The 23,036-nt window shown below is 36.8% G+C and overlaps 1 protein-coding gene across 9 annotated transcripts in view; it reads left to right on the top strand.

Moving 5' to 3' along the window:
- The window catches only part of CCDC7 (coiled-coil domain containing 7), a 293,096-nt gene extending 270,891 nt beyond the window's left edge, over positions 1-22,205 (top strand). For 3 of the 9 annotated variants that reach the window (XR_007475372.1, XR_007475373.1, XR_007475371.1), the window contains 4 exons: positions 9,157-9,362; positions 10,055-10,189; positions 18,760-18,815; positions 19,101-22,205. The gene's annotated coding sequence lies outside the window, so the exon portion shown is untranslated. Of the gene's footprint in view, positions 1-4,159; positions 4,267-9,156; positions 9,367-10,054; positions 10,190-13,680; positions 13,848-18,759; positions 18,816-19,100 lie in introns of those variants that run through there. The other 6 variants (XR_007475369.1, XR_007475365.1, XR_007475366.1 and 3 more) reach the window with 6 other exon arrangements.
- Positions 22,206-23,036: the final 831 nt, after the last annotated feature.

A 23,036-nucleotide genomic window follows, 5' to 3' on the forward strand; every position in this document is an offset into this window, starting at 1 on the left:
AGCATCAGAGTACACCCAGAACTGTATGTAAATAGCAAAAGACTTAAAAATGACCACGGTTAAAGATTTGATGAAAGTTCATAATAATGCAATTGACAAGGAAATTTAGTTATTTCTGAGGTATACATTTTAAAATAATAACTAGAATAATGGCTTATAACATTATAACAGAACATATAAGATTTTTAGAAATTTCATGTAACGTCTGAAACATTTATATTAACATATTTCCATACCAATAACCCAAAGAAAGTTTAGTGTTATTTGGGTTTTTTGTTTCTTTGTTTGTTTGTTTATACTGCAGGTTCTTATTAGTCATCAGTTTTATACACATCAGTGTATACATGTCAATCCCAATCTCCCAATTCAGCACACCACCATCCCCACCCCACCACGGTTTTCCCCCCTTGGTGTCCATACAATTGTTCTCTACATCTGTGTCTCAACTTCTGCCCTGCAAACCGGTTCATCTGTACCATTTTTCTAGATTCCACATACATGCGTTAATATACGATATTTGTTTTTCTCTTTCTGACTTACTTCATTCTGTATGACAGTCTCTAGATCCATCCACGTCTCAACAAATGACTCAATTTTGTTCCTTTTTATGGCTGAGTAATATTCCATTGTATATATGTACCACAGCTTCCTTATCCATTTGTCTGTCGATGGGCATTTAGGTTGCTTCCATGACCTGGCTATTGTAGATAGTGCTGCAATGAACATTGGGGTGCATGTGTCTTTTTGAATTATGGTTTTCTCTGGGTATATGCCCAGTAGTGGGATTGCTGGCTCATATGGTAATTCTATTTTTAGTTTTTTAAGGAACCTCCATACTGTTCTCCATAGAGGCTGTATCAATTTACATTCCCACCAACAGTGCAAGAGGGTTCCCTTTTCTCCACACCCTCTCCAGCATTTGTTGTTTGTAGATATTCTGATGATGCCCATTCTAACTGGTATGAGGTGATAACTCATTGTAGTTTTGATTTGCATTTCTCTAAAATAATTAGTGATGTTGAGCAGTTTTTCATGTGCTTCTTGGCCATCTGTATGTCTTCTCCAGAGAAATGTCTATTTCGGTCTTCTGCCCATTTTTGGATTGGGTTGTTTGTTTCTTTAATAATAAACTGCATGAGCTGTTTATATATTTTTCCTTTGTCCTTTGTCCGTTGATTCATTTGCGAATATTTTCTCCCATTCTGAGGGTTGTCTTTTCATCTTGTTTATGGTTTCTTTTGCTGTGCAAAAGCTTTGAAGTTTCATTAGGTTCCATTTGTTTCTTTTTGTTTTTATTTCCATTACTCTAGGAGGTGGATCAAAAAAGATCTTGCTGTGATTTATGTCAAAGAGTGTTCTTCCTATGTTTTCCTATAAGAGTTTTATAGTGTCTGGTCTTATATTTAGATCTCGAATCCATTTTGAGTTTATTTTTTGTGTATGGTGTTAGGGAGTGTTCTAATTTCATTCTTTTACATGTAGCTGTCCAGTTTTCCCAGCACCACTTATTGAAGAGACTGTCTTTTCTCCATTGTATATCTTTGCCTCCTTTGTCATAGATTAATTGACCATAGGTGTGTGGGTTTATCTCTGGGCTTTCTATCTTGTTTCATTGATCTGTGTTCTGTTTTTGTGCCAGTACCATATTGCCTTCATTACTGTAGGTTTGTAGTATAGTCTGAAGTCAGGGACTCTGATTCCTCCAGCTCCGTCTTTTTCCCTCAAGACTACTTTGGCTATTCGGGATCTTTTGTGTCTCCATACAAATTTTGAGATGATTTGTTCTAGTCCTGTAAAACGTGCTATTGGTAATTTGATAGGGATTGCATTGAATATGTAGATTGCTTGGGGTAGTATAGTCATTTTCACAATATTGATTCTTCCAATCCAAGAACATGGTATATCTCTCCATCTATTTGTATCATCTTTAATTTCTTTCATCAGTGTCTTATAGTTTTCTTTATACAGGTCTTTTGTTTTCCTAGATAGGTTTATTCCTAGGTATTTTATTCTTTTTGTTGCAATGGTAAATGGGAGTGTTTCCTTAATTTCTCTTTCATATTTTTCATCATTAGTGTATAGGAATGCAAGAGATTTCTGTGCATTAATTTTGTATCCTACAGCTTTACCAAATTCATTGATTAGCTCTAGTAGTTTTCTGGTGGCATTTTTAGGATTCTCTATGTATAGTATCATGTCATCTGCAAACAGTGACAGTTTTACTTCTTCTTTTCCAATTTGTATTCCTTTTATTTCTTTTTCTTCTCTGATTGCCGTAGCTAGGACTTCCAAAACTATGTTGAATAATAGTGGTGAGAGTGGACATCCTTGTCTCATTCCTGATCTTAGTTGAAATGCTTTCAGTTTTTCACCATTGAGAATGATGTTTGCTGTGGGTTTGTCATATATGGCCTTTATTATGTTGAGGTAGGTTCCCTCTATGCCCACTTTCTGGAGAGTTTTTATCATAAATGGGTGTTGAATTTTGTCAGAAGCTATTTCTGCATCTATTGAGATGATCATATGGTTTTTATTCTTCAGTTTGTTAATATGGTGTATCACATTGATTGATTTGCATATATTGAAGAATCCTTGCATCCCTGGGATAAATCTGACTTGATCATGGTATATGACCCTTTTAATATGTTGTTGGATTCTGTTTGCTAGTATTTTGTTGAGGATTTTTGTATCTGTATTCATAAGTGATAATGGTCTGTAATTTTCCTCTTTTGTAGTATTTTTGTCTGGTTTTCGTATCAGGGTGATGGTGGCCTCATAGAATGAGTTTGGGAGTGTTCTTTCCTCTGCAATTTTTTGGAAGAGTTTGAGAAGGATGGGTGTTAGCTCTTCTCTAAATGTTTGATAGAATTCACCTGTGAAGCCATCTGGTCCTGGACTTTTCTTTGTTGGAAGATTTTTAATCATAGTTTCAATTTCATTACTCGTGATTGGTCTGTTGATATTTTCCGTTTCTTCCTGGTTCAGTCTTGGAAGGTTATACCTTTCTAAGAATTTGTCCATTTCTTCCAGGTTTTCCATTTTGTTGGCATAGAGTTGCTTGTAGTAGTCTCTTAGGATGCTTTGTTTTTTTGCGGTGTCTGTTGTAACTTCTCTTTTTTCATTTCTAATTTTATTGATTTGAGTCCTCTCCCTCTTTTTCTTGATGAGCCTGGCTAATGGTTTATCAACTTTATCTTCTCAAAGAACCATCTTTTAGTTTTATTGATCTTTGCTATTGTTTTCTTTGTTTCTATTTCATTTATTTCTGCTCTGATCTTTATGATTTCTTTCCTTCTGCTACCTTTGGATTTTGTTTGCTCTTCTATATCTAGTTCCTTCAGGTGTAAGGTTAGGTTGTTTACTTGTGATTTTTCTTGTTTCTTGAGGTAGGCTTGTATACCTATAAACTTCCCTCTTAGAACTGCTTTTGCTGCATCCCATAGGTTTTGGATCGTCGTGTTTTCATTGTCATTTGTCTCTAGGTATTTTTTGATTTCCTCTTTGATTTCTTCAGTGATGTCTTGGTCATTTAGTAACGTATTGTTTAGCCTCCATGTGTTTGTGTTTTTTGTGTTTTTTTCCCTGTAATTCATTTCTAATCTCATAGCGTTGTGGTCAGAAAAGATGCTTGATATGATTTCAATTTTCTTAAATTTACTGAGGCTTGATTTGTGACCCAAGATGTGATCTATCCTGGAGAATGTTCTGTGCACACTTGAGAAGAAAGTGTAATCTGCTGTTTTGGGATGGAATGTCCTATAAATATCAATTAAATCTATCTGGTCTGTTGTGTCATTTAAAGCTTCTGTTTCCTTATTTATTTTCATTTTGGATGATCTGTCCATTGGTGTAAGTGAGGTGTTAAAGTCCCCCACTATTATTGTGTTACTGTTGATTTCCTCTTTTACAGCTGTTAGCAGTTGCCTTATGTAATGAGGTTCTCCTATGTTGGGTGCATATATATTTATAATTGTTATATCTTCTTCTTGGATTGATCCCTTGATCATTATGTAGTATCCTTCCTTGTCTCTTGTAACATTCTTTATTTTAACATCTATTTTATCTGGTATGAGTATAGCTACTCCAGCTTTCTTTTGATTTCTATTTGCATGGAGTATCTTTCTCCATCCCCTCACTTTCAGTCTGTATGTGTCCCTAGGTCTGAAGTGGGTCTCTTGAAGACAGCATATGTATGGATCTTGTTTTTGTATCCATTCAGCAAGCCTGTGTCTTTTGGTTGGAGCATTTAATCCGTTCACATTTAAGGTAATTATCGATATGTATGTTTCTATGACCATTTTCTTAATTGTTTTGGGTTTGCTTTTGTAGATCCTTTTCTTCTCTTGTGTTTCCCACTTAGAGAAGTTCATTTAGTATTTGTTGTAGAGCTGGTTTGGTGGTGCTGAATTCTCTTAGCCTTTGCTTGTCTGTAAAGATTTTGATTTCTCCATCGAATCTGAATGAGATCCTTGCTGGGTAGAGTAATCTTGGTTGTAGGTTCTTCCCTTTCATCACTTTAAGTATATCATGCCACTCCCTTCTGGCTTGTAGAGTTTCTGCTGAGAAATCAGTGTTAACCTTATGGGGTTCCCTTGTATGTTATGTGTCGTTTTTCCCTTGCTGCTTTCAATAATTTTTCTTTGTCTTTAATTTTTGCCAATTTGATTGCTATGTGTCTTGACCTGTTTCTCCTTGGGTTTATCCTGTATGGGACTCACTGCACTTCCTGGACTTGGGTGGCTATTTCCTTTCCCATGTTAGGGAAGTTTTCAACTATAATCTCTTCAAATATTTTCTCTGGTCCTTTCTCTCTCTCTTCTCCTTCTGGGACCCCTATAATGTGAATGTTGTTGCGTTTAATGTTGTCCCAGAGGTCTCTTAGGCTGTCTTCCTTTCTTTTCATTCTTTTTTCTTTATTCTTTTCCGCAGCAGTGAATTCCACCATTCTGTCTTCCAGGTCACTTATCAGTTCTTCTGCCTCAGTTATTCTGCTATTGATTCCTTCTAGTGTAGTTTTCACTTCAGTTATTGTATTGTTCATCTCTGTTTGTTTGTTCTTTAATTCTTCGAGGTCTTTGTTAAACATTTCTTGCATCTTCTCGATCTTTGCCTCCATTGTTTTTCCAAGGTCCTGGATCATCTTCACTATCGTTATTCTGAATTCTTTTTCTGGACGGTTGCCTATCTCCACTTCATTTAGTTGTTTTTCTTGGGTTTCATCTTGTTCCTTTATCTGGTACATAGCCCTCTGCCTTTTCATCTTATCTATCTTTCTGTGAATGTGGTTTTTCTTCCACAGGCTGCGGGATTGTTGTTCTTCTTGCTTCTGGTCTCTGCCCTCTGGTGGATGAGACTATCTAAGAGGCTTGATGGGAGGGACTGGTGGTGGGTAGAGCTGACTGTTGCTCAAAGAGCTCAGTCACTTGACTGTTGATGGGTGGGGCTGGGTTCCCTCCCGGTTGGTTGTTTGGCCTGAGGCAACCCAACACGAGCCTACCTTGGCTCTTTGGTGGGGCTAATGACAGACTCTGGGAGGGCTTACGCCAAGGACTACTTCCCCGAACTTCTGCTGCCAGTGTCCTTCTCCCCACGGTGAGCCACAGTCCCCCTGCCCCCGCCTCTGCAGGACACCCTCCAACACTAATAGGTAGGTCAGGTTCAGTCTCTCCTGGGGTCACTGCTCCTTCCCCTGGGTCCCGATGTGCACACTACTTTGCGTGTGCCCTCCAAGAGTGGAGTCTCTGTTTCCCCCAGTCCTGTCAAAGTCCTGCAATCAATTCCCACTAGGCTTCAAAGTCTGATTCTCTAGGAATTCGTCTTCCTGTTTCTGGACCCCCAGGTTGGGAAGCCTGACGTGGGGCTCAGAACCTTCACTCCAGTGGGTGGACTTCTGTGGTATAAATGTTCTCCAGTCTGTGAGTCACCCACCCAGCAGTTATGGGATTTGATTTTACTGTGATTGGGCCCCTCCTACCATCTCATTGTGGCTTCTCCTTTGTCTTTGGATGTGGGGTATCTTTTTTGGTGAGTTCCAGTGTCTTCCTGTCAATGATTGTCCAGCAACTAGTTGTGATTCTGGTGTTCTCGCAAGAGGGAGTGAGACGGTAGTATTCTTTTTATGACTAATATTCCACTGTATATATACCCACCACGTCTACTTAATCCATTCATCTGTTGATGGGTACATGGGTTGCTTCTGTGTCTTGGCTATTGTAAATCGTGCTGCTATGAATATTGGGGCACATGTATCTTTTCCAATTAGTGTTTTTACTTTTTTCGGAATATATACCCACGAGAGGAATTGCTGGATCATAGTGTAGTTCCATTTTTAGTTTTTTTCCAGAACCTCCATACTGTTTTCCATAGTGGCTGCACCAATTTACATTCCCACCAACAGTGTACGATGGTTTCTTTTTCTCCACATCCTTGCCAACATTTGTTATTTGTAGATTTTTTTGATGATAGCCATTCTGACAGGTGTGAGGTAATTTGTGTTTTTGATTTGCATTTCTCTAATAATTAGTGAGGCTGAGCATCTTTTCATGGCTTTGTGTGGACATTTTCACAATATTAATTCTTCCAATTCAAGAACACAGGATATCTTTCCATTTATTTGTGTCTTCTTTAATTCTTTTCCTCATTGTCTTATAATTTTCAAGGTAAAGTGTTTTTGCTTAAATTTATTCTTAAGTATTTTTTTCATGCTGTTGTAAAATGTTTTTCTTATTTTCTCTTTCAGATGTTTTACTGTTAGTATATAGAAATTCAACTGATTTCTGTATGTTGATATTGTATCTTGCAACTCTATTGAATTCATTTGTTCTAACTTTTTTTGTGGAGTCTTTTGGATTTTCTATATATAAAATCATGTCATGTGAAAATAACTACATTTTACTTCTTCCTTTCTGATGTGGATGTGTTTTATTTCTATTTTTTCTCTAATTGCTATGGCTAGAACTTCCAGTACTATTTTGAGTAGAAATGGTGAGAGTTGGCATCCTTGTCTTGTTCCTGATGTTGGATGAAAAAGGTTTTAACTTATCACCATTGAGTATGTTAGCTGTGAGCTTGTCATGTATGGCCTTTATTAGGTATATTCCTTCTATACCTAACTTGTTGAAACCTCTTATCATGAATGGGTGTTGAAACTTGTTAAATTTTTTCTTCATCTATTGAATTCATTATACGATTTTTATCCTTAATTTTGTTAATGGGGCGTATCACATTTATTGATTTGCTATATTGAATCATCCTTGCATCCCAGGGATGAATCCCACTTGATCGTAGCTTATGATCCTTTAAGTGTTCTCTTGAATTCTATTTGCTAGTATTTTGTTAAGAATTTTTGCATGTATGGTCATCAGGGATTGGCCTATAATTTTCTTTTCTTATAGTGTTCTTGTCTGGCGCTAGAGTCTGAGGTGTGGGCATGTGCACATCTCCTGTGGAATCGAGGTCTAGGTCTCTGCAGTTTGCTGCAGTGACTTGGGGAGAGAGGGGGACTCAGCTACAGCATGGGCCCTGGGATGACAGGGTGCAGTAGTGACTTGGGCCCAGGGAGCAGGGTGCAGTAGCAGCATGGCATGGGGATGGTGTGTCAAAGCCCCAACTCTGGCCCAGGGAGGCAGTCACAGAGCAGCAGCAGTGCATCCAGCTGATAACCCATTAAAGCCAGGTGGGTCCAGATAATGGCTACAGAGGGTGGAGTACAGAGCAGCAGCAGCTTGGCCTGGCAATGGTGAGTCAAAGCCACAACCTAGGACCTGGAGTGAGGCTCAGAGCAGTGGCAGCTCATCTGGTTCCATAGGCAGTAAGGCGCTATGGCTTCCTAATCTCAGAGAATGGGGCACAGCAGCAACTGGGTCCTGGTGACAGGTCTTACTACCATGACAGCTCTAACCCTGGGGAGTAATGGGGGAGGGGTGTGGTAGCGGGGGGACTCCAGGCAGCTCCATCAGCTTGGGATTAGCACTGGTGCATATGTGGGAGTTCCCCATGGCAGTGAGGCTTGCTGGGGTTCTCCTCTCCTTTTCCTCATGGGGTGAAATTCCTCTGAGGGGATCCCTCCTAACTGGCCTGGGCTAGAAGATGAGGTGACTCAGGTAAAATGCTTCCTGCATTTTTCTATGCAGCCATCCTTGATTTTGAGCTCCTCCGGATTTCTGCTGCTTTTTCTTTGTAGTACAGAGCTCTCCTAGAGCTATTTTCATTGGTTTGCAGTTGTTCGTTTATTATTTTGCTTGTTTGTGAAGGAGACAAGCGTTGGGACCTCCTAGCACTCTATCTTGCTGACATCACCTCTATCATTATTTATTCAAAGAAATTATGCATCTTTTTTGTTCCTTTACTTTTTAAAGCATAATAATGTATCTTGAAAATATTTCCACATCAGCATATCCAAATCAACCAAATTCTTTTTAAGTCCTTTATATCTGAGCATACCACAAGTATGTTATTATTGGCAATAAAAGTATATTACTTAACTAGGCCTCTGTTAAATGGGCACTTTGGTTGTTTCCAGTTTTCTTTCTATAACAATGTTGCAACATACATCATTGAGGTCAGTAGATAAGTTTATAATCCAATCTTGACGCCATCAGTTCAGAGATATGAGTCTTCCACCTAAAAGGAATTGCCACTGTTTCTTCCCTGAAACTGATTTCTTTTGATTCCTTTCTTTTGCAGCTCAGAAATTGACTTATTTAAAACTGACTGATTTTTTGAAAAGCATAGATATATTAAGCATATACATTTTATGTATTCCAAAAAGCAGTATTCTAGTGAACTTGAACTTTTTGAAGTCCTCTATCAATGCTTCTCAAAGTGTGGTTCCTGGACTGGCAGCCTGGGCATTAACTAGGAACTTACTAGAAATACAAATTCTTGGACCCCACCCCAGACCTACTGAAATAGAAGCTGTGGGGTTCAAGGCCACTAATTTGTTTAACAGGTTCTCTGGGTATTCTGAAGCAGGCTAAAATTGGAGAAACATTTCTATAGAAACATAGGTAGTTAGATGTATGTACTCTTTTCCATTTCCATGGTTAATATTTGTATATAATATTGTTTTGCTGTCACATATAATAAAAATTATATCAACTATAATGAAATTTAATAGAACTATTTTTTTAATCACACAATAATTTTCCTTTAAAGTGCCATATACTGCTACCCGAAAATCTCTACCCCACCCATACTTTTGAGAATAAATTAATTCTGGGCAAAATAAATAACATGAGCAAATTCGTCAAGACAGCAATGAACCTGCAAGAGTGGAAATAACACTGCCTTCAGTAGATGCTGCTTATTGAACAATAATGAGAAAGATCCTGAATAAACAGGGTAGACCCAGATCATGGACGGTGAGTTTGAATGGCTTTTCCTTTTTCCTAAGTTTGAAAAAGTTAGAGTTGTCTTTTATTGAATAAATTACAAATGATAAAAATATTCACCTGATTCAAAATAGCAATGTTAAAACACTGCACAACCAATTTCAAAAAGGAAAGGAAATAAACATAAATGCCACATGACAATAACCTAATTGATATGTGTTGGAGCATATTCTGTGGAATTTGTAATGAGACAAAATACAAGTGATAAGAATTTTAAAGACATGAATCTTGCCAACCAATGTTAATAATATTGTTAACAATCTTATAATAATGTATAATATTGTATACATATATGTAACAGTGTTATTAGCAATTTTAATAATAGTTAAGATATTATTTTTAACCACATTTTTACTGTGTCCTGGGAAGCATAAATATTATTGGATGAAACTGTCTATAATCCAGTCTGGATTATTACTGACATAGGTATTTAAACTTATAGAAAATCCTTTTGTACCTTGAATGTTACTATATTTCGTCAGCAAGAATTAGAGCAGTTAGTAATAATATTAACCTAAGTATTTTGTAGTTATGTTTTGTATCAATATTTAATAAGGAAATTTGGATTTCTACAGAAACAATATAGAGTGGAATAAAGTTGATGAAGTAGTGGCTATCCTCTATAATCTCCCATTATAAAATATTATTTATATTTTATACAGTAGTAAAAAAAAGTACAACTTACATGGCAAGAAGAAATCATCAATTGAGTGAGCATAAAGTATCAGTCAAGAGAAAATAAATTGAGGAATTCTTCACTAATTACTGATTCTCTGAAACTGTGAAAGGTCCCAGAGGTAATATAAAAATAATGTGTATTAATAACTTTCATGAGGGTTTTAGAGAGAATATATGCAGAAATGAATAGGAGAATTGTTGTTGCAAGTTGCCAATAATTGGATTGTGAGCAATGCAAATTTTATACTTCTCTCTAGAATTATTTTTCCAATGTAAATTCAGCATAGCAGTCTGATCCTATGAATGGTGATTGCTGGACCCAATCCAACTTCTCAGTTTGCTTCTGTGGACTATCTAGATAACAGTGAATATAATTTATACATTAATTATGTGATCATTTGATTAAATGAGCTAATATATGCGCTAAATCAGTGCTTTTCAAGCCTATCTACAAAATAGGATTCACCTGGGGTGCTTTAAAAGCTACCAATTCTCTGCCCCAGCCCCAGACCAATTAAACCAGATTCTCCTTAGGTGATTAAACTGTGCAGCCAGAGTTGAGCACCATGATGCTTATTATTTGATGATATAAGGGAAATCAACTGATACCTCAGCCCATATACAAATGGTTGTGGCTGATTTTTTTTTTTTAATCCAGGTCTTGTAACTACTGGCCTAGTGGGGCCCAATAAATAAATTCAGTCTATATTGGGTTCACTTAAATGTTTCTTCTCCCAGACCACCTCGTTCATGGCAATTATGACTTCCTCTCCAAGCACTCCCCAACAGAATTTCCTGTGATAATGGAAATGTTCTATATCTGTGCCCTCCAATATAGGAGCTATGAGCCATACGCAGCTATTGAGCTCTTAAAATGTGGTTAGTATATTTTAATTAGTTTAAATCTAAATAGCAATATATGGTTTGTGGCTCCTATACTGGACAGCACAACTCAAGAATTATCAGTGATCCAGCAACCAATCAGGACCTGGGAAGGCAGTGAGCTATCCAGAAGGACATATAGGAAACCTTTTTACTGATTAATGACCAGTACAACTAAATATATCTCCCAGGAGAAGTAGGAGCAGGAGTAGTATTTCAGCAGAGCTGTTGGATAAGATGTAATGCTTCTTAGGATAGCAGGATGGCCCTTAATATTGAGCAGACGATGTCAGTTTCAACCACGGACTCTGAATAGCTCAAATTTGGCCAGGATTAGTGGGCAAAAGTGAGTAGGCTACAGCCTTTGGAAGGCTTTGGTTGCCTTCAAAGATAAGGCAAGTCTCATCCATTCTTGAGGAGGTCAGATAATTAGTAGTCAGGGCACAGTTATAAGAATGAATATCTAATGATCACTAGAAATTCAATAATTCCTTTGGTTTTATTGTGATTCACTCAAAACCTAAAAACTTTTAGAGATCATATTAATGCTTTAAGTAAACTGAAAAAGGCACAGTATTTCTCTAGACTTCTGAATACATTTTTTACTATGGTTGTTCTAAAAATGGTACTGCTAAAGAGAGATCTGGACTACCTAATCCAAAGTTTAATGTGAGGTCTGCTTTGTTATGTAAATTAGAATATCATCTTTATAAACAAGCTCTGTCCAGAAGGTAGTAGAATAATTTTTTGTTCATAAAAATTATGTGGGGGCTTCCCTGGTGGCGCGGTGGTTGGGAGTCCGCCCGCCGATGTGGGGGACGCATGTTCGTGCCCCGGTCCGGGAGGGTCCCGCGTGCCGCGGAGCAGCTGGGCCCATGAGCCGCAGCTGCTGGGCCTGTGCGTCCGGAGCCTGTGCTCCGCGGCGGGAGAGGCCGCAACGGTGGGAGGCCCGCATATCGCAAGAAAAAAAAAATTATGTGATCATTCATGCTGTTGAGGCTTATTCAGTTGGCGAGTGTACCTCTAGCATTCTGTTTTCTACTTGTCACAATCCTTAATTGAAATCATATATTGGTACCTTAAACATTCAGTTCCAAAATGTCTCATAGAGCTGGTCCAGGAGATTAGAGAGCAACAGGAGCAGATGGTAATCTAAATGTAACCACTTGATATTTTAGTATTTGATGAGAGGCAAAAATCCTTATTTTTCTTTTCAAGAACGTGAGATTACTTGGGGGGAGGGGCGTGGTTCAAGGAACATATTTTCCCCCTCTGTATATTGGTGGCTAACTGCTTGCACAGGGCCATGATTTCAGGTGCGGAGAGAGAGTAGAGTTTCCTAGATACCAGATTACACAGTTAGGTTCCTGAGGCGGGGGCATCATGCAATTGTTTTCTGATTTAGAAAACAATTCTCAGTTTGTTATGCTCCTCTCTAGGTCAGTGAGCACTGCAGTGGCAACTAAAATGGAATTTTTAAACAAGGTGTAGGCAGTAACTGTAACTTATAGGATATGAATTTTCAACGGAAATGGCTGAATCACTGGGCCAGGGAATAGGGGTATTGGTCACTAGAATCCAGGGTATTGATAGCTTCTTATTGAATGAAATCCTGGTCCATGCAGCTGCTTGACATTTTGAAGTCTATCATTGCTTTAATCGAATGGCAGGAACCCACAATTCAAGAGTTTCACGGAGACATAGACTGCTATCTCTGAACATACAGACTGGGAAGAGAAAAAGCATTGTGATTGTTCTCTCTCCCATACCTTTTCTACCCTCCTATCACCTTCCAGACAGCCAGTGTGGTGCCTGAGTTGCAGATGGCAAGCTACAGGCTGGGTGCCCATGGTCAACTTTCTCAGTTCCCCAAAATACAAGCATTATTCCTATCTTAGAATTCCCAAGCCTTTCAGTTTGGGCATGGGTCAGAGTGGTAGAAACTGTGTGTGGACAGGCTCTCATGTGTACATATAGTCTCATGGTTAAGTCTGTCTGTTCAGAGCATGTATTCATCATCTGAGAGTCAAGGACACAAGTTCATTTAAATTGCTCAAGGTCATAGAGCACATTAGCAGCAGATAAAAGGATGGGAACCCATAAAATTGGACTCTAAAGTCCAGGATTTTAATCTCTAGTATATATCCCACCAAAAGGCCATAGTCCATAATAGCCAGCTTTACAATGTTATTTTAAAAAAATTATTCTGATATTTGTTTAAAATGGTAATTAAGACTTTATTTGACACTATTGCAGTAGGGGACAAAGACTGAACTCAACTCTAAACATAGCAAAAACAGCTGGGGATTTATAGCCAATGAGCAGAGTAAGTGAGTGGATCAGTGGATGTAACATTACTAAGAGGAGGCATCAGGGGTGGGGATTCCTACTAAATTACCCTAACAGCCTTCTTGATGAGGGCAGGCCAAGGACAGGGCCAAGTATGAGGCCTACTTGAAAAGAGGTCTTAGAGGAACCCAACCAAAGTTTACTAAAGGACGGACTTTTGGTCAAGGTTCAGCTAAAATGAATTTTTTAAGCATTGAGAGAAAGATCATTGATTTTTGAAAACCAAAATCGCTAGATAATATTTTGAAAAATGCCATGCAATTAGTGTAGAATTTACTCTAATGATGAGAGATGCACAAAGCTGAAAGTTTTAGAAATGCTTGTGTGTATATTAGAAGTTCAATTAAATGAAAAATATAACAACTTGGTTTATTTTCAGAACTCTTCTTTACCATGTGGAACAAATTTGAAGCTAAGATAAAAGCCTTTGTTGCTGATGTTAAGAAAGCAGCACTCTGTTGAAGTTCCAACTTGCTTCTATTCACTCATGTCCCTGTAATGCCTTCTGGTGTGGTGTAAAAGCAATTAAATGAAATTTGTGCTCTGCATGTCTTGAAAATGTCATAATTATTTGTGTCAATTATTTGCAAATCTATTCTTTATGATACTATATAGAGAAAAGTCACTGCCATACATATCTTACACTTCCAGATAGAGGAACTGAATTTAGAAAAAATTTTGCTTTAGTTTTTTTCATATTAAAACTGTAAATTCATTGAAGAGATCAGAACAAAGTTGTTATTATTTATGTAATATTTATTAAACCTAGTGAGACTGCAAATCATACTACTAGCTCTAGCTGAACTATAAAAGACATTATTTATAAATTCGAAGAACTTATTCTGTGTGGGAATGTTATTAATGAATATCAAGTTTAACTGGTATAGTGTTAAAGGAACATTGAAAAGAATAAGAGGAAAAAACTTGTAAATATTAAGTTAGTAGTCTAGTATCTTTATTGTTGCCTTGTTTTCTCTTTTGGTCTTGAGACTGATAGATTTTCATGACTGGTTATTATCTAATCATGTGCCTCTTTTGATGTGAAGATGTCTTTTATTTATTTTTAGAATATTTTTATCAGCTTCTAACAGTTCTAAATATTATTAATAAATATTTTGGTTCTTTATCTGTTTGAAAACTGAAATGAAATAAAACTAAATAAAATAATACTCTTACGTATTTAATTAGATTTTTTCCAGAATCTAGAATTATTGCACCATTTCAAAACGTGCTTATGTTGATAGGCTACTGATTTAGTAAAAAAAAATATCAATAGGTATTTAAATTTCTACATTTAAGAATCTTTTGACAGTAACACAATAATAGGAGGGGACTTTAACACCCCACTTTCACCCATGGACAGCTCAACCAAAATGAAAATAAATAAGGAAACACAAGCTTTAAATGATACATTAAACAAGATAGATTTAATTGGTATTTATAGGACATCCCATCCCAAAACAACAGAATACACTTTCTTCTCAAGTGCTCATGGAACATTCTCCAGGATAGATCATATCTTGGGTCACAAATCAAGCCTTGGTAAATTTAAGAAAATTAAAATCGTATCAAGTATCTTTTCCGACCACAATGCTATGAGACTAGATATCAATTACAGGGAAAAAACCTGTAAAAAATATAAACACATGGAGGCTAAACAATATGCTACTAAATTACCAAGAGATCACTGAAGAAATCAAAGAAGAAGTCAAAAAAATACCTAGAAAAAAATGACAGTGAAAACACAATGGCCCAAAACCTGTGGGATGCAGCAAAAGCAATTCTATGAGGGAAGTTTACAGCAATACAATCCTACCTCAAGAAACAAGAAAATTCTCAAATAAACAACTTAACCTTACACCTAAAGCAATTAGAGAAAGAACAAAAAAAACCCCCAAAGTTAGCAGAAGGAAAGAAACATCAGATCAGGAATAAATGAAAAAGAAATGAAGGAAACGATAGCAAAAATCAATAAAACTAAAACCTGGTTCTTTGAGAAGATAAACTAAATTGATAAACCATTAGCCAGACTCATCAAGAAAAAAAGGAAGAAGACTCAAATCAACAGAATTAGAAATGAAAAAGGAGAAGTAACAACTGACACTGCAGAAATACAAAGGATCATGAGAGATTACTATAAGCAACTATATGCCAATAAAATGAACAACATGGAAGAAACGGACAAATTCTTAGAAAAGCACAACCTTCCAAGACTGAGCCAGGAAGAAACAAAATATAAACAGACCAATCACAAGCACTGAAATTGAAACTGTGATTAAAACTCTTCCAACAAACAAAAGCCCAGGACCGATGGATTCACAGGCAAATTCTATCAAACATTTAGAGAAGAGCTAACACCTGTCCTTCTCAAACTCTTCCAAAATATAGCTGAGGGAGGAACACACCCAAACTCATTCTACAGGGCCACCAGCACCCTGATACCAAAACGAAAGATGTTACAGAAAACCCTACAGGCCAATATCACTGATGAACATACATGCAAAAGTCCTCAACAAAATTCTAGCAAACAGAATCCAGCAGCACATTAAAAGGATCATACACCATGATCAAGTGGGGTTTATCCCAGGGATGCAAGGATTCTTCGACATATGCAAATCAATCAATGTGATACACCACATTAACAAATTGAAGGATAAAAACCATATGATAATCTCAATAGATGCAGAGACAGCTTTCAACAAAATTCAACACCGATTTATGATAAAAACTCTGCAGAAAGTAGGAAGAGAGGGATCTTACTGAACATAATATAGGCCATATATGACAAACCCCTAGCCAACATCGTTCTCAGTGGTGAAAAACTGAAACCATTTCCACTAAGATCAGGAATAAGACAAGGTTGCCCATTCTCACCACTGTTATTCAACATAGTTTTGGAAGTTTTAGCCACAGCAATCAGAGACGGAAAGGAAATAAAAGGAATCCAAATCGGAAAAGAAGAATTAAAACTGTGACTGTTTGCAGATGACATGATACTATACATAGAGAATCCTAAAAATGCTACCAGAAAACTACTAGAGCTAATCAATGAATTTGGTAAAGTAGCAGGATACAAAATTAATGCACAGAGATCTCTTGCATTCCTATACACTAACGATGAAAAATCTGAAGGAGAAATTAAGGAAACACTCCATTTACCATTGCAGCAAAGAATAAAATACCTAGGAATAAACCTACCTAAGGAGACAAAGACCTGTATGCAGAAAACTATAAGGCACTGATGAAAGAAATTAAAGATGATACAAACAGATGGAGAGATATACCATGTTCTTGGATTGGAAGAATCAACATTGTGAAAATGACTGTACTACCCAAAGCAATCTACAGATTCAATGCAATCCCTATCAAACTACAATGGCATTTTTTTACAGAACTAGAACAAAAAATTTCACAATTTGTATGGAAACAGAGCAGACCCCGAATAGCCAAAGCAAACTGAGAAAGAGAAAACGGAGCTGGAGGAATCAGGCTCCCTGACTTCAGACTATACTACAAAGCTACAGTAATCAAGACAGTAGCTTTGGCACAAAAACAGAAATGTAGATCAATGGAACAGGATAGAAAGCCCAGAGGTAAACCCATGCACATATGGTCACCTTATCTTTGATAAAGGAGGCAAGAGTATACAATGGAGAAAAGACAGCCTCTTCAGTAAGTGGTGTTGCAAAAACTGGACAGCTACATGTAAAAGAATGAAATTAGAACACTCCCTAACACCATACACAAAAATAAACTCAAAATGGATTAAAGACCTAAATGTAAAGCCAGACACTATAAAACTCTTAGAGGAAAACATAGGCAGAACACTCTATGACATACATCACAGTAAGATGACCCACCTCCTAGAGAAATGGAAATAAAAACAAAAATAAATGAGGCCTAATGAAACTTAAAAGCTTTTGCACAGCAAAGGAAACCATAAACAAGACGAAAAGACAACCCTCAGAATGGAAGAAAATATTTGCAAACAGAGCAACTGACAAAGGATTCATCTCTAAAATATACAAGCAGCTCATGCAGCTCAATATCAAAAAAACAAACAACCCAATCCAAAAATGGGCAGAATACCTAAATAGACATTTCTCCAAAGAAGATATACAGATTGCTAACAAACACATGAAAAGATGCTCAACATCTCTAATTAGAGAAATGCAAATCAAAACTACAATGAGGTATCACCTCACACCAGTCAGAATGGCCATCAGCAAAAAATCTACAAACAATAAATGCTGGAGAGGGTGTGGAGAAAAGGAAACCCTCCTGCAGTGTTGATAGGAATGTAAAATTGATCCAGCCACTATGGAGAACAGTATGGAGGTTCCTTAAAAAACTAAAAATAGAACTACCATATGAACCAGCAATCCCTCTACTAGGCATATACCCTGAGAAAACCATAATTCAAAAAGGGTCATGTACCACAATGTTCATTGCAGCACTATTTACAATAGCCAGGACATGGAAGCACCCTAAGTGTCCATCGACAGATGAATGCATAAAGAAGATGTGGCACATATATATGATGGAATATTAGCCATAAAAAGAAACAAGGACCTAGAGTCCGTTATACAGAGTGAAGAAAGTCAGAAAGTGAAAAACAAATACCATATGCTAACACATATATATGGAATCTAAAAAAAAAAAAGGTTCTGATGAACTTAGGGGCAGGACAGGAATAAAGATGCAGACGTAGAGAATGGACACGGGGAGGGGGAAGGGTAAACTGGGCCAAAGTGAAAGAGTAGCACTGACATACATAGACTACCAAATGTAAAATAGACAGCTAGTGGGAAGCAGCTGCATCGCACAGGGAGATCAGCTCGGTGCTTTGTGACCACCTAGAGGGGTGGGATAGGGAGGGTGGTAGGGAGACACAAGAGGGAGGGGATATGGGGATATATGTATACGTATAACTGATTCACTTTGTTATACAGCAGCAACTACACAACCATGTAAAGCAATTATACTCTAATAAAGATGTTAAAAAAAAAAACAGAATCTTTTACCTATAGGAACCCAGTATGTAATATATAGTCATTATAGATCCCAGAGACAGATTGAAAGTGGTTTCTTTATCACCTCAGTGATACACAGATTGACAAATTTTATATACAGATACACAAATTTTAAGACTATATATATATATATATATATATATATATATATATATATATTTCATCAGCACAGTGATTTATTTTGATAAATGTGAGACCTGAATGTGAGATGTAGGGGAAGGATAATATTTTATCCTATTTTCTCTACCTTCATTTTGTAGAATATATTTCTTTAAACACCCTCGATTTTAGAGCACAACTTGTAACAAATCGTATACAACATAGAATTCTTCTCCATGTAGAATTACTTTCACAATTTGATATTTGAAAGATGGTTTTTTGGCCTCTGCTATCTAGCTAAAATAGTCTCGCTTTCTTGTTTGTAGGAAGTCTCTCAGTGTCAGAAATGGTTCTTAACATCGAGTCAAATTCTACCTTCATAGTAAGTTATTCCTGTTGGTGGAGCTTGAGTAAAACTGAAAAATATTTTAAAGGCAGTTAAATGAGACAATATTAAAAATAGAGTCCTGGGTCAGTGCCTGGCAACAAAGATGACCTAATTATCATCAGAACCACTGAAAATGCTTTATAAGCTTTTCTTAATTAAGAATAATCCTTTAAGTACAATATTGATTGAAGAAAATCAAATTATACTGGTAACTGAAATTCAAGACAAAAATAATGTATGTAAACACTAAACTCTAGTCAATAAATTTGTTTCTTGCAGGAGTACAGGCTACCAATTCTGAATATACGTGTATACTGGGGTTGAACAAATAAATACAGGAATGATGGAATGTAAGAGCCAGGTTTCTCAGTGCTGGAGAGAGAAATTATAGGTAAGTAAATTGGAAAGCTTAGAATAAACCCCATGGTAATGCGTACGTTGGAAAGTCTTCATACTATTTTTGCAACTTGTATGTAAGTCTAGAATTATTTTTTAAACATTTTTCAGTAATCACCCAGAGAGTATTTGTATAATGAAATATGAACAGGAAACCCTAAATTTAAGATTTGGACAGAAGAACAGGTTATATTTGTTTTTTCCATTCATTTATTAATTCAGTTAAAATTCAGTGTTTATTATATCCAGGCACAGTGTTAATTGTTAGGTTTACAAGGGTAAACCAATCAAGCATCATTTCATCAACTCAGAATCTAATGAGGGAAACAAATGTTAAATGAATATGTATATAGTAAGGTGAATTATATACAGAATTTGTGAATACATAAGTATGTATAATACACATATCTATGTATAACACTTTTTTAAATTGAAATATTGTTAATTTATAATGTTTTGTTAGTTTCTGGTGTACAGCAAAGTGATTCAGTTATATGTATGTATAGACTTTTATATATATGTAAATTATATATACTTTTATATTTTCATATTCTTTTCCATTATAGTTTATTACAAAATATTGAATATAGTTCCCTGTGCTATACAGTAGGACCTTGTTGTTTATATATAGTAGTTTGTATCTGCTAATCCCAAACTCCTAATTTATCCCCCCCTCCCCGCCCTGAACTTTCCCCTTTGGTAACCAAGTTTGTTTTCTATGTCTCTGAGTCTGTTTTTGTTTTGCAAATAAGTTCATTTGTATCATTTTTTAAGATTGCACATATAAGTGATACCATATATTTGTCTTTCTCTGTCTTACTTCACTTAGTATGATAATCTCTCTCTTTAGAGAAATCAGCTGATAACCTTTTGGGGGTCCCTTGTAACTAACTCTTTGTTTTTCTCATGCTGCCTTTAGAAGCCTCTCTTTAACTTTTGTCATTTTAATTATAATATGTCTTGGTGTAGGTCTGTTTGGGTTTATCTTGTGCTTCCTGTACCTGGATATGTTTCCTTCTTTATGTTTCAGAAATTTTCAGCCATAGTTTCTTCAAATACATTTTCGATCCCCTTTTCTCTTTCTTCTCTTTCTAGGATCCCTATTATGTATGGATTGTCTTGCTCTATATTATCCCATAGGTCTCATATGTTGCTTTCATTTTTTTTCATTTGTCTTTCTGTCTGCTTTCTGATTGGGTGATTTCCATTATCCTCTCTGCCAGATCACTTATTCATTCTTCTGCATTATCTAGTTTGCTATTTATTGCCATTTGCTCAGCTTTCATCTCAGCAAGTGAGTTTTCTAATTTTCATTGGCTCATCTTTATAGTTTCTAGTTCCTTGTTAAAATGATCTGCATTTCTATTAATAGCCTTTCTTAACTCCTTCAGTATTTTTATTACCTCCTTTTTGAACTTGGGGTCTGGTAGACTGGAGAGGTCTGTTTCATTGTTTTTTCTTTCAGGGGATTTCTCTTGTCTTTTAAGGGTTCTGTTTTGATAATATATGTTCGCTTTCATAATTTAACCATAATACTGCAAGATTATGTTTCCTTTTTCCAAAGTGTGTAGAACACATCATATATGCCTCAGAGGTAAGGATAAAGTGACTGACATTAAAGGCCTTGGATAAAGCTTAATGACCAACGACTGTAAGAATCAAATAGGATAGTAGCAATGAAAGTGTGATGAAGATATGAGGTATGTAAGAAACAAAATAAACTAGGCTGTTCAAATAGAAGTCTGAAAACAAAATTGGATTTAATGGCTGAGTGGCAAAGGAAGGATGCACCACACAGGTCTGACTTAAGAGAGTTGTCCAAAATGAAAATTGAAGGGCTTAGATATAGGGCAAAAAGGGAATAATAAGACTGAATAGGGTAAGATGACAATTTCAAGTCATGAGTTGGCTGAAGAGGTAGATTATAAACTCATGTTCACAATTACTTACCTTTAGAGATTGCATCACCAATATGGAGAAACCTGGTTTCAAGTAGGTCTGGGATGGAGAAAGAAAAATTTCAAAGGGCCTAAGGTTATGCTTAGATTGGCAAGATTTTTTTTTTTAACCTATTTCATTACAGTCTTACTTAGAAATAAGAAATGAAGTTGGGAATTCCCAGAGGTACCTTCCATTGCTAAGGTGATTGAAGGGGAAAATGGTACTAATTGATAATTAACACTTGTTAAAAATTTACAAGATTTACATTGTCTTTGAGGAGTGACATCAGCAAGATGGTGGACTAGGAGGAGCTCTGGAAACTAGTCAGATCACAAAAGAAGAGAGCAAAAGAAGAAGAAAGGAACAAAAATGAACTACAAAAACAACCAGAAAACAATAAGTACATGTGCATCAATAATTACTTTAAGTATAAATGGACTAAATACTTCAATGAAAAGACACAGAGTAGGGACTTCCCTGGTGGTGCAGTGGTTAACAATCCGCCTGCCAATGCAGGGGACATGGGTTCGATCCCTGGTCTGGGAAGATCCCACATGCTGTGGAGCAACTAAGCCCATGTGCCACAACTACTGAGCCTGAGCTCTAGAGCCCGCAAGCCACAACTACTGAGCCCGCATGCCACAACTACTGAAGCCCATGCTCCTAGAGCCCGTGCTCCGCAACAAGAGAAGCCACGACAATGAGAAGCCCACACACGACAACGAAGACCCAACGCAGCTAAAAATTAAAAAAACACAGGGCTTCCCTTATGGCGCAGTGGTTGAGAATCTGCCTGCTAATGCAGGGGACACGGGTTCGAGCCCTGGTCTGGGAAGATCCCACATGCCGCGGAGCAACTAGGCCCGTGAGCCACAACTACTGAGCCTGCACGTCTGGAGCCTGTGCTCCGCAACAAGAGAGGCCGCGATAGTGAGAGGCCCACGCACCGTGATGAAGAGTGGCCCCCGCTTGCCACAACTAGAGAAAGCCCTCACACAGAAATGAAGTCCCAACACAGCCAAAAAAAAAAAAAAAAAAAAGACACAGAGTGGCTGAATGGATAAAATACAAAATGCATATATATGCTGCCTACAAGAGTCTCACTTGTGAATGGATAAAGATGTGTATATGTGTGTTTGTGTATGTGTGTGTGTATGCACACACATAATTGAATATTACTCAGCCATAAAACCAAAAGCAATCTTGCCATTTGCAACAACAGGGATGGACCTAGAGGGTATTATGCTAAGTGAAATGTCAGAAAGAGAAAGACAAATACTATACACCATTTCATTTATATGTGAAATCTAAGAAACAAAATAAATGAACAAACATAACAAAACAGAACCAGACTCATAGATACAGAGAAAAAACTGGTGGTTGACATAGGGGAGGGGGGTAGGGGGTTGGGTTAAATAGATGAGGGAGATTAAGACATACATACAAACTTCCAGTCGTAAATAAGTCACAGGGATGTAATGTATCACATAGGCAATATAGCCAATAATATTATAATTTTATATGGTGACAGATGGTAACTAGATTATTGTGGTGATCATTTGTAGTGTATAAAAACATCAAATAACTATGTTGAAATCTGAAACTAATACAATATTGTAAGTCAATTGTACTTCAATTTAGAAAAACAGAAAAAAATTTTAAAAAGAAAAAAAAGAAAAAGCCTAGTAACAGTGATCATAAATAAATAGGCAATCTGAACATAGTTATAATACCAAGGAACCTGAAGCAGTAATCAAAAACCTCCCGACAAAGAAAAGTCCCAGAACAGATGGCGTCATGGGTGAGTTGTACCAAATATTTAAAGAAAAATTAACATCAATCTTAATTCAAACTCTTAAAAAATTGAAAGAGTGAACA

This window comes from Orcinus orca, chromosome 2, assembly GCF_937001465.1.
Source record: "Orcinus orca chromosome 2, mOrcOrc1.1, whole genome shotgun sequence".
NCBI lineage: Eukaryota > Metazoa > Chordata > Mammalia > Artiodactyla > Delphinidae > Orcinus > Orcinus orca.